This window comes from Oncorhynchus clarkii, chromosome 8 (genome assembly GCF_045791955.1).
Source record: "Oncorhynchus clarkii lewisi isolate Uvic-CL-2024 chromosome 8, UVic_Ocla_1.0, whole genome shotgun sequence".
Taxonomy (NCBI): domain Eukaryota; kingdom Metazoa; phylum Chordata; class Actinopteri; order Salmoniformes; family Salmonidae; genus Oncorhynchus; species Oncorhynchus clarkii.
Window position 1 is genome coordinate 2,501,983 of NC_092154.1, and position 13,095 is coordinate 2,515,077.

General features: G+C 52.2%; 1 pseudogene; it reads left to right on the forward strand.

The window, feature by feature from the left end:
* Window positions 1-7,738: 7,738 nt before the first annotated feature.
* LOC139415679 (runt-related transcription factor 2 pseudogene) lies at window positions 7,739-10,592 on the forward strand (annotated as a pseudogene).
* The last annotated feature ends 2,503 nt before the right edge of the window (window positions 10,593-13,095 follow it).

Below are 13,095 nucleotides of genomic sequence, written 5' to 3' on the forward strand. Positions count from 1 at the left end.
GTCTAACAGATCTGGAACAATCACCTCATATTCTAGAACAGTCTAACAGATCTGGAACAACCACATTATATTCTAGAACAGTCTAACAGATCTAGAACCATCACCTTCTATTCTAGAACAGTCTAACAGATCTAGAACCATCACCTCATATTCTAGAACAGTCTAACATATCTAGAACAACCACATTATATTATAGAACAGTCTAACAGATCTAGAACCATCACCTTCTATTCTAGAACAGTCTAACAGATCTAGAACCATCACCTCATATTCTAGAACAGTCTAACAGATCTAGAACCATCACTTCATATTTTAGAACAGTCTAACAGATCTGGAACAACCACATTATATTCTAGAACAGTCTAACAGATCTAGAACCATCACCTTCTATTCTAGAACATTCTAACGGGGCTGGTGGGCGGCGGTCACTAATTCACTAATTACAATCGTATGTTATGTGACTCTAGCAGCAATCCGGCTTCGCTATTACTTCTCCATATAAAATCACCCACCCACCCACACTCCCTTGGTAGACATGTTGACACAGAAGACGCCATGTGATTTATGATAAGAGCAGCATGGTGTGTGTGTCGCTCCTATTCTTCTTTACCTTTCTGGCCCAGCTAGATGCCCACCACAGCCTGTTAGGGGTGAAGCTGAGACAGACAGACAGACAGACAGACAGACAGACAGACAGACAGACAGACAGGCAGACAGACAGACAGGCAGGCAGGCAGGCAGGCAGGCAGGCAGGCAGGCGAAGGGAGCAGAGAGATTCTCTCTCTCTCTCTCCCTCCTTCCTCCCTCTCCATACCTCCCCCCAGCCTGTGTTAGATGAGGGATGGAGAAGGAAAGGAAGGGATGGAGGGAGGGAGGAGAGGAGCCACATCAGAGCAGCTCCTGCCTCATTAAGGCTCCATGGAAACTGTTCCTGCTCAAATTGGTTCCACATGGGCCCCTCCTCAGTCATCCACACTACTCTTTATGTTCATCAATAAGCACACACACACACACACACACACACACACACACACACACACACACACACACACACACACACACACACACACACACACACACACACAGAGACATTAACACAGAGACATCAACACAGAGACATTAACACAGAGACATCAACACAGAGACATCAACACAGAGACATTAACACAGAGACATCAACACAGAGACATTAACACAGAGACATTAACACAGAGACATCAAGACAGAGACATCAGCACAGAGACATCAAGACAGAGACATTAACACAGAGACATTAACACAGAGACATTAACACAGAGACATCAAGACAGAGACATCAAGACAGAGACATCAAGACAGAGACATTAACACAGAGACATTAAAACAGAGACATTAAAACAGAGACATCAAGACAGAGACATCAAGACAGAGACATTAACACAGAGACATTAACACAGAGACATTAACACAGAGACATTAACACAGAGACATCAAGACAGAGACATCAAGACAGAGACATCAAGACAGAGACATTAACACACACACAACAAAAATATAAACTCAACATGTAAAGTGTTGGTCCCATGTTTGAGCTGAACCTATGACAGTGTGTTGACCTATGTATGACCTTATGAGCTGAAATGTTCCAAAGGAGTGTTTCTCCTACACCAAGATAATCCACCCACCTGACAGGTGTTGCATATCAAGAAGCTGATTAATCAGCATGACCATTACACAGGTGCACCTTGTGCTGGGGAGAATATAAGGCCAGTCTAAAATGTGCAGTTTTGTCACACAACACAATGCCACAGATGTCTCAAGTTGAGGGGGGGTGTATTTGGCATGCCGACTGCAGGAATGTCCACTAGAACTGTTGCCAGGGAATTAAATGTTAATTTCCCTACCGTAAGCCGCCTCCAACGTCGTTTTAGAGAATTTGGCAGTACATCCAACCGTCCTCACAACCGCAGACCATGTGACCACGCCAGCCCAGGACCTTCACATCTGACTTCTTCGCCTGTGGGGTCATCTGAGACCAGACACCCGGACAGCTGATGAAACTGTTTCTGTCTGTTAAAAAAACATTTTTTGAAAAAAAAAACTCCTTCTAATTGGCTTTGCCTGGCTCCCAATTGGCTGCGCCCCTGCCTTCCCAGCCCCTCCCATGGCCCTGCCTCCCATGGCCCTGCCTTCCCAGCCCCTCCCATGCCCCTGCCTTGCCAGCCCCTCCCATGCCCCTGCCTTCCCAGCCCCTCCCATGGCCCAGCCTCCCATGGCCCTGCCTTCCCAGCCCCTCCCATGGCCCTGCCTCCCATGGCCCTGCCTTCCCAGCCCCTCCCATGCCCCTGCCTTCCCAGCCCCTCCCATGCCCCTGCCTTCCCAGCCCCTCCCATGGCCCTGCCTCCCATGCCCCTGCCTTCCCAGCCCCTCCCATGCCCCTGCCTTCAAATCAAATCAAATCAAATCCAATTTTATTTGTCATATACACATGGTTAGCAGATGTTAATGCGAGCGTGGCGAAATGCTTGTGCTTCTAGTTCCGACAATGCAGTAATAACCAACGAGTAATCTAGCTAACAATTCCAAAACTACTACCTTATAGAGACACAAGTGTAAGGGGATAAAGAATATGTACATAAAGATATATGAATGAGTGATGGTACAGAGCAGCATAGGCAAGATACAGTAGATGGTATTGAGCCCCTCCCATGCCCCTGCCTTCCCAGCCCCTGCCATGGCCCTGCCTTCCCAGCCCCTCCCATGGCCCTGCCTTCCCAGCCCCTCCCATGGCCCTGCCTTCCCAGCCCCTCCCATGCCCCTGCCTTCCCAGCCCCTCCCATGCCTTCCCAGCCCCTCCAATGCCCCTGCCTTCCCAGCCCCTCCCATGGCCCTGCCTTCCCAGCCCCTCCCATGGCCCTGCCTTCCCAGCCCTTCCCATGGCCCTGCCTTCCCAGCCCCTCCCATGCCCCTGCCTTCCCAGCCCCTCCCATGCCCCTGCCTTCCCAGCCCCTCCCATGCCCCTGCCTTCCCAGCCCCTCCCATGGCCCTGCCTTCCCAGCCCCTCCCATGGCCCTGCCTTCCCAGCCCCTCCCATGCCCCTGCCTTCCCAGCCCCTCCCATGCCCCTGCCTTCCCAGCCCCTCCCATGCCCCTGCCTTCCCAGCCCCTCCCATGGCCCTGCCTTCCCAGCCCCTCCCATGGCCCTGCCTCCCATGGCCATGTCTTCCCAGCCCCTCCCATGCCCCTGCCTTCCCAGCCCCTCCCATGGCCCTGCCTTCCCAGCCCCTCTCATGCCCCTGCCTTCCCAGCCCCTCTCATGCCCCTGCCTTCCCAGCCCCTCTCATGCCCCTGCCTTCCCAGCCCCTCCCATGGCCCTGCCTTCCCAGCCCCTCCAATGCCTTCCCAGCCCCTCCCATGGCCCTGCCTTCCCAGCCCCTCCCATGCCCTGCCTTCCCAGCCCCTCTCATGGCCCTGCCTTCCCAGCCCCTCCCATGGCCCTGCCTTCCCAGCACCTCCCATGGCCCTGCCTTCCCAGCCCCTCCCATGCCCCTGCCTTCCCATCCCCTCCCATGCCCCTGCCTTCCCAGCCCCTCCCATGGCCCTGCCTTCCCAGCCCCTCCCATGGCCCTGCCTTCCCAGCCCCTCCCATGCCCCTGCCTTCCCAGCCCCTCCCATGGCCCTGCCTCCCATGGCCATGTCTTCCCAGCCCCTCCCATGCCCCTGCCTTCCCAGCCCCTCCCATGGCCCTGCCTTCCCAGCCCCTCTCATGCCCCTGCCTTCCCAGCCCCTCCCATGCCCCTGCCTCCCCAGCCCCTCTCATGCCCCTGCCTTCCCAGCCCCTCTCATGCCCCTGCCTTCCCAGCCCCTCTCATGCCCCTGCCTTCCCAGCCCCTCCCATGGCCCTGCCTTCCCAGCCCCTCCCATGCCTTCCCAGCCCCTCCCATGGCCATGCCTTCCCAGCCCCTCCCATGCCCCTGCCTTCCCAGCCCCTCCCATGCCCATGTCTTCCCAGCCCCTCCCATGGCCATGTCTTCCCAGCCCCTCCCATACCCCTGCCTTCCCAGCCCCTCCCATGCCCCTGCCTTCCCAGCCCCTCCCATGGCCCTGCCTTCCCAGCCCCTCCCATGGACCTGCCTTCCCAGCCCCTCCCATGGCCCTGCCTTCCCAGCCCCTCCCATGGCCCTGCCTTCCCAGCCCCTCCCATGCCCCTGCCTTCCCAGCCCCTCCCATGCCCCTGCCTTCCCAGCAACCTCCCATGCCCCTGCCTTCCCAGCCCCTCCCATGGCCCTGCCTTCCCAGCCCCTCCCATGGCCCTGCCTTCCCAGCCCCTCTCATGGCCCTGCCTTCCCAGCCCCTCCCATGGCCCTGCCTTCCCAGCCCCTCCCATGCCCCTGCCTTCCCAGCCCCTCCCATGCCCCTGCCTTCCCAGCCCCTCCCATGCCCCTGCCTTCCCAGCCCCTCCCATGGCCCTGCCTTCCCAGCCCCTCCCATGCCCCTGCCTTCCCAGCCCCTCCCATGCCCCTGCCTTCCCAGCCCCTCCCATGCCCCTGCCTTCAAAGCCCCTCCCATGGCCCTGCCTTCCCAGCCCCTCCCATGGCCCTGCCTTCCCAGCCCCTCCCATGCCCCTGCCTTCCCAGCCCCTCTCATGCCCCTGCCTTCCCAGCCCCTCCCATGCCCCTGCCTTCCCAGCCCCTCCCATGCCCCTGCCTTCCCAGCCCCTCCCATGCCCCTGCCTTCCCAGCCCCTCCCATGGCCCTGCCTTCCCAGCCCCTCCCATGCCCCTGCCTTCCCAGCCCCTCCCATGCCCCTGCCTTCCCAGCCCCTCCCATGGCCCTGCCTTCCCAGCCCCTCCCATGGCCATGCCTTCCCAGCCCCTCCCATGCCCCTGCCTTCCCAGCCCCTCCCATGCCCATGTCTTCCCAGCCCCTCCCATGGCCATGTCTTCCCAGCCCCTCCCATACCCCTGCCTTCCCAGCCCCTCCCATGCCCCTGCCTTCCCAGCCCCTCCCATGCCTTCCCAGCCCCTCCCATGGCCCTGCCTTCCCAGCCCCTCCCATGCCCCTGCCTTCCCAGCCCCTCCCATGCCCCTGCCTTCCCAGTACCTCCCATGGCCCTGCCTTCCCAGCCCCTCCCATAGCCCTGCCTTCCCAGCCCCTCCCATGCCCCTGCCTTCCCAGCCCCTCCCATGGCCCTGCCTCCCATGGCCCTGCCTTCCCAGCCCCTCCCATGCCCCTGCCTTCCCAGCCCCTCCCATGGCCCTGCCTCCCATGGCCATGACTTCCCAGCCCCTCCCATGCCCCTGCCTTCCCAGCCCCTCCCATGGCCCTGCCTTCCCAGCCCCTCTCATGCCCCTGCCTTCCCAGCCCCTCCCATGCCCCTGCCTTCCCAGCCCCTCTCATGCCCCTGCCTTCCCAGCCCCTCTCATGCCCCTGCCTTCCCAGCCCCTCCCATGCCCCTGCCTTCCCAGCCCCTCCCATGCCCCTGCCTTCCCAGCCCCTCCCATGCCCCTGCCTTCCCATGCCCCTCCCATGGCCCTGCCTTCCCAGCCCCTCCCATGCCCCTGCCTTCCCAGCCCCTCCCATGCCCCTGCCTTCCCAGCCCCTCCCATGGCCCTGCCTTCCCAGCCCCTCCCATGGCCCTGCCTTCCCAGCCCCTCCCATGGCCCTGCCTTCCCAGCCCCTCCCATGCCCCTGCCTTCCCAGCCCCTCCCATGCCCCTGCCTTCCCAGCCCCTCCCATGCCCCTGCCTTCCCAGCCCCTCTCATGCCCCTGCCTTCCCAGCCCCTCTCATGCCCCTGCCTTCCCAGCCCCTCTCATGCCCCTGCCTTCCCAGCCCCTCCCATGGCCCTGCCTTCCCAGCCCCTCCCATGCCTTCCCAGCCCCTCCCATGGCCATGCCTTCCCAGCCCCTCCCATGCCCCTGCCTTCCCAGCCCCTCCCATGCCCCTGCCTTCCCAGCCCCTCCCATGGCCCTGCCTTCCCAGCCTCCCATGGCCCTGCCTTCCCAGCCCCTCCCATGGCCCTGCCTCCCATGGCCATGACTTCCCAGCCCCTCTCATGCCCCAGCCGTCCCAGCCCCTCCCATGCCCCTGCCTTCCCAGCCCCTCCCATGCCCCTGCCTTCCCAGCCCCTCCCATGCCCCTGCCTTCCCATGCCCCTCCCATGGCCCTGCCTTCCCAGCCCCTCCCATGCCCCTGCCTTCCCAGCCCCTCCCATGCCCCTGCCTTCCCAGCCCCTCCCATGGCCCTGCCTTCCCAGCCCCTCCCATGGCCCTGCCTTCCCAGCCCCTCCCATGGCCCTGCCTTCCCAGCCCCTCCCATGCCCCTGCCTTCCCAGCCCCTCCCATGCCCCTGCCTTCCCAGCCCCTCCCATGCCCCTGCCTTCCCAGCCCCTCTCATGCCCCTGCCTTCCCAGCCCCTCTCATGCCCCTGCCTTCCCAGCCCCTCTCATGCCCCTGCCTTCCCAGCCCCTCTCATGCCCCTGCCTTCCCAGCCCCTCTCATGCCCCTGCCTTCCCAGCCCCTCCCATGGCCCTGCCTTCCCAGCCCCTCCCATGCCTTCCCAGCCCCTCCCATGGCCATGCCTTCCCAGCCCCTCCCATGCCCCTGCCTTCCCAGCCCCTCCCATGCCCATGTCTTCCCAGCCCCTCCCATGGCCATGTCTTCCCAGCCCCTCCCATACCCCTGCCTTCCCAGCCCCTCCCATGGCCCTGCCTTCCCAGCCCCTCCAATGCCTTCCCAGCCCCTCCCATGCCCCTGCCTTCCCAGCCCCTCCCATGCCCCTGCCTTCCCAGCCCCTCCCATGGCCCTGCCTTCCCAGCCCCTCCCATGGCCCTGCCTTCCCAGCCCCTCCCATGGCCCTGCCTTCCCAGCCCCTCCCATGCCCCTGCCTTCCCAGCCCCTCCCATGCCCCTGCCTTCCCAGCCCCTCCCATGGCCCTGCCTTCCCAGCCCCTCCCATGGCCCTGCCTTCCCAGCCCCTCCCATGGCCCTGCCTTCCCAGCCCCTCCCATGCCCCTGCCTTCCCAGCCCCTCCCATGCCCCTGCCTTCCCAGCCCCTCCCATGGCCCTGCCTTCCCAGCCCCTCCCATGGCCCTGCCTTCCCAGCCCCTCCCATGGCCCTGCCTTCCCAGCCCCTCCCATGCCCCTGCCTTCCCAGCCCCTCCCATGGCCCTGCCTCCCATGGCCATGTCTTCCCAGCCCCTCCCATGCCCCTGCCTTCCCAGCCCCTCCCATGGCCCTGCCTTCCCAGCCCCTCCCATGCCCCTGCCTTCCCAGCCCCTCCCATGGCCCTGCCTTCCCAGCCCCTCCCATGGCCCTGCCTTCCCAGCCCCTCCCATGCCCCTGCCTTCCCAGCCCCTCCCATGCCTTCCCAGCCCCTCCCATGCCTTCCCAGCCCCTCCCATACCCCTGCCTAGTCATGTGAAATCCATAGATTCATTTAGACTGAACAAAAATATAAACGTAATGTGCTACAATTTCAAAGATTTACTGAGTTACATGTTGTGTTTTATATTTATGTTCATCACACACACACACACACACACACACACACACACACACACACACACATATCAGACATATAATAAATATACCTGTAATTGAATAGTTTGCTGTTGTCTTGGCACCGGTCGTCAGAATAGATTGTAAAATATATTTATAATCTTTAAGGGACGACATGAATAAAGGATACTGTCAATACTCCAAAAGATGTGGTTTTCATGAAGGGACGATGCAGCTAAATGAATCAATGTTGTGATGACGTGTTTTAAACAGGGTTCTCCCTCTCCATCCGTCTCTCTCTCTAGGTTCGTCAGATCTCAGTCCGTTCCCAGGTCAGTTTGAGCGTCAGTTCCCGGGTCTCTCCTCTCTGACGGAGTCCGGTTTCTCCAGTCCCAGAATGCACTACCCCACCACCTTTACCTACACCCCTCCTGTCACCTCCGCCATGTCGCTAGGCTCCGCCCACTACCACCCCTACCTGCCACCTCCCTACCCCGGGTCCACCCAGAGTCAGAGTGGACCGTTTCCGACCAGCAGCGCTCCCTATCTCTACTATGGACCATCCTCTGGGTCGTACCAGTTCTCCATGGTTCCCGGGGGGGACCGCTCCCCCTCCAGAATGGTTCCTCCCTGCACCAGCGCCTCCACTGGTAGCTCCCTGGTTAACCCTAACCTGCCCAGCCAGGCAGATGGAGGGGTGGAGGGGGACGGGAGTCACAGCAACTCCCCAACCGTACTCAACTCTGCTGGGGGACGCATGGATGAAGCTGTCTGGAGACCTTACTGAGGAGAAAAGGGGGAGGGAAGGAGGAAGAGGAGGATGGAGAAGAGGAGGAGAGGAGGATGAGGAGAAGAGGATGAAGAGGGGGAGGAGAGGAGGAGGAGGAGTAGGAGAGGATGAAGAGGAGGAGGAGGAGACGAGGATGAAGAGGAGGAGGAGAAGAAGGCAACGTAAACTAATGTCATGGTTTTAAAGCACAAAACCTTTCAAATGAATTTTTGAGTTCTGATTAAAAAGCAGCAATTCTCCAGTGTCATCCACAACTTACGGGACAACGCTTCAGGCTATTTGTAGCAGACAGCTTGTTTTGTGTAGTATTTGTATTTGTATAAGGCTTTTAGCTGAGTATGTTGTTGTACTAGGACAATATAGCAGGACAATATAGCAGGACAATATAGCAGGACAATACAGCAGGACAATATAGCAGGACAATACAGCAGGACAATATAACAGGACAATATAGAAGGACAATATAACATGACTATATAACAGGACAATATAGCAGGACAATATAGCAGGACAATATAACATGACTATATAACAGGACAATATAGCAGGACAATATAACAGGACAATATAACATGACAATATAGAAGGACAATATAGCAGGACAATATAGCAGGACAATATAACATGACAATATAGCAGGACAATATAACAGGACAATATAGCAGGACAATATAACAGGACAATATAGCAGGACAATATAGCAGGACAATATAGCAGGACAATACAGCAGGACAATATAGCAGGACAATATAGCAGGACAATATAGAAGGACAATACAGCAGGACAATATAGCAGGACAATATAGCAGGACAATATAGCAGGACAATATAGCAGGACAATATAGCAGGACAATATAACAGGACAATATAACAGGACAATATAACATGACAATATAGCAGGACAATATAACAGGACAATATAGCAGGACAATATAACTGGACAATATAGAAGGACAATATAACAAGACAATATAGAAGGACAATATAGAAGGACAATACAGCAGGACAATATAACAGGACAATATAGCAGGACAAGCACTGAGTAGGAAAAGAGGACAGAAACACGTACAGTATGTTACCATGGTGATGATAAGAGTAACAGCTATGTTGCGATGTGGTGGTATGAACAAAGTTTGCTTTAAAATGTCTAAATGCTCTTTTTAAATCAATTAATTTAAATGGTATATTATTGGTGAGAAGATGTGGGTTGAGGAGTTTTAACTTATGAAGACATAAATGATGTCATGTATTTTAACACTTGAGTGGTAGAATTCTGTATTCTGAATATTTTTATGCCTCTACATGATTACGTTAACAGTCTTTTTCTTTGGTCATTTAAGTTAAATGATTTTAAAACAATAGTTTTAACTTAATATTATTTTTTCCAAATGTGTTTATACATTTAAAATTCCTCTCCAAAGATAAATGAAAAGCTATTTCCTCTGTAAACAATAATAATTGAATCTGAATGATGAAATCCTTTACGCGTAAAAAGCAATGACACACTAGATTACAGAATAAAAAACATAAGGCTCTGAATTCATCCAGTACAACAGTACAACAACAGCATGTGTGATGACAAACTGACTCTGACCATAGACACGCTTGTACTTTATATTTTTACCACAGAGTATTTTTATCAGGTTGAATCTGTGTGTATTTGTCAGACAGGTAGATCAGGCACACAGGTAGACAGGTAGACAGGTAGATCAGGCACACAGGTAGACAGGTAGACAGGTAGACAGGTAGACAGGTAGATCAGGTAGACCGGTAGATCAGGTAGACAGGTAGACAGGTAGACAGGTAGATCAGGTAGATCAGGTAGACAGGTACAGAGGTAGACAGGTAGATCAGGTAGATCAGGTAGATCAGGTAGACAGGTAGACAGGTAGACAGGTAGATCAGGGTGGTTGTACCAGGCCTTTATGGGTCCGCAATACAATACGCCACCGTAAGGTAGCTCGTCAAACCTAAATATAGTTGATGAGACCCATATTCATGACTGTATGTCCAGCTCAGTACCAGCCACCATCTACAGTCACATATCGGATTTAAAAATGCTGTTAAGTTTCCCAAAACGTCCCCTGTTTCCCAGGAATACTGGTTGTAAGATGCCTACAATTATAAGGGAATAAACAGGAAATACGGGAATCCTCCAATCTGAATTTCTGTAAAACCAGGGGATTTGGGGAACGTTTCCGGAATTGTGAAACCCTAGTCACATCCATGTTCACCACAGTACATCATTATATTTCCATTGGATGTACAGCAGCCCTGATTAACAACCTGTTACTACCCTGAAACCGTCGTTGTTCTGGTCAGATGTGCTACAGAGGACTTTCAAAAAGTATATTTTGGTGTTTCAAAAACACAACAATATTTAATTTATTTTACTTTTCATTTATGAATGAATGAATTAATAATCTGCCCACTGTTGTTTGACATTTGTAAAAAAAAAATAAAAAAATATTCTGGATGAAAAATCTGTTTTGTCTTTGAGTTAATTTCTTATTTGGCTGTTGTTATTTTGTTTTGGCATCCAGCCACAGTATTAATTTCATCAACACAAATAGTGACTAAAATATTAGTCAAACACTTATTTTTCAGAGGCAATAGATGAGATAATAGCTGACTAAACAGACTCACATTTCCAATAAATTATCCAATTTTTTTATTTTTATTTGGACGGGCATTTTCGTTTAGTTATAGTTAGATAATACCTTCCAAATAAAATAATAAAATATAGATCATTTATTTGAAATATTTATCATATGCAGCGCTGCCTCAGTATGTCTAGTATGTGTAGACCATGTTTCTGATGCTGTCTGGTTAAAGAACAGTATGGCAGGTCATTATTTTTGGCCAGACAGCATCAGAAACATGGTCTAAATCAAATCTAAATGTATTGGTCACATACACATATTTGGCAGATGTTATTGCGGGTGTAGAGAAATGCCTGTGTTTCTAGCTCCAACAGTAATATCTAACTAAATGCTTGTGTTTCTAGCTCCAACAGTGCAGTAGTATCTAACTAAATGCTTGTGTTTCTAGCTCCAACAGTACAGTAGTATCTAACTAAATGATTGTGTTTCTAGCTCCAACAGTGCAGTAGTATCTAACTAAATGCTTGTGTTTCTAGCTCCAACAGTGAAGTAGTATCTAACTAAATGCATGTCTTTCTAGCTCCAACAGTGATATCTAACTAAATGCTTGTGTTTCTAGCTCCAACAGTAATATCTAACTAAATGCTTGTGGTTCTAGCTCCAACAGTGCAGCAGTATCTAACTAAATGCTTGTGTTTCTAGCTCCAACAGTGCAGTAGTATCTAACTAAATGCTTGTGTTTCTAGCTCCAACAGTACAGTAGTATCTAACTAAATGCTTGTGTTTCTAGCTCCAACAGTGAAGTAGTATCTAACTAAATGTTTGTGTTTCTAGCTCCAACAGTAATATCTAACTAAATGCATGTCTTTCTAGCTCCAACAGTGATATCTAACTAAATGCTTGTGTTTCTAGCTCCAACAGTAATATCTAACTAAATGCTTGTGGTTCTAGCTCCAACAGTGCAGCAGTATCTAACTAAATGCTTGTGTTTCTAGCTCCAACAGTGCAGTAGTATCTAACTAAATGCTTGTGTTTCTAGCTCCAACAGTGCAGTAGTATCTAACTAAATGCCCGTGTTTCTAGCTCCAACAGTAGTATCTAACTAAATGCTTGTGTTTCCAGCTCCAACAGTGCAGTAGTATCTAACTAAATGCTTGTGTTTCTAGCTCCAACAGTGCAGTGGTATCTAACTAAATGCTTGTGTTTCTAGCTCCAACAGTGCAGTAGTATCTAACTAAATGCCCGTGTTTCTAGCTCCAACAGTAGTATCTAACTAAATGCTTGTGTTTCCAGCTCCAACAGTGCAGTAGTATCTAACTAAATGCCCGTGTTTCTAGCTCCAACAGTAATATCTAACTAAATGCTTGTGTTTCTAGCTCCAACAGTGCAGTAATATCTAACTAAATGCTTGTGTTTCTAGCTCCAACAGTAGTATCTAACTGAATGCTTGTGTTTCTAGCTCCAACAGTAATATCTAACTAAATGCTTGTGGTTCTAGCTCCAACAGTGCAGCAGTATCTAACTAAATGCTTGTGTTTCTAGCTCCAACAGTGCAATAATATCTAACTAAATGCTTGTGTTTCTAGCTCCAACAGTAGTATCTAACTGAATGCTTGTGTTTCTAGCTCCAACAGTAATATCTAACTAAATGCTTGTGGTTCTAGCTCCAACAGTGCAGCAGTATCTAACTAAATGCTTGTGTTTCTACCTCCAACAGTAATATCTAAATAAATGCTTGTGTTTCTAGCTCCAACAGTGCAGTAATATCTATCTAAATGCCCGTGTTTCTAGCTCCAACAGTAGTATCTAACTAAATGCTTGTGTTTCTAGCTCCAACAGTGCAGTAATATCTAACTAAATGCTTGTGTTTCTAGCTACAACAGTGTAGTAGTATCTAACTAAATGCTTGGGTTCCTAGATCCAAAAGTGTAGTAGTATCTAACTAAATGCTTGTGTTCCTAGCTCAAACAGTGCAGTAATATCTAACTAATTGCTTGTGTTTCTAGCTCCAACAGTACAGTAGTATCTAACTAAATGCTTGTGTTTCTAGCTCCAACAGTGTAGTAGTATCTAACTAAATGCTTGTGTTTCTAGCTCCAACAGTGCAGTAGTATCTAACTAAATGCTTGTGTTTCTAGCTCCAACAGTGCAGTAGTATCTAACTAAATGCTTGTGTTTCTAGCTCCAACAGTGTAGTAGTATCTAACTAAATGCTTGTGTTTCTAGC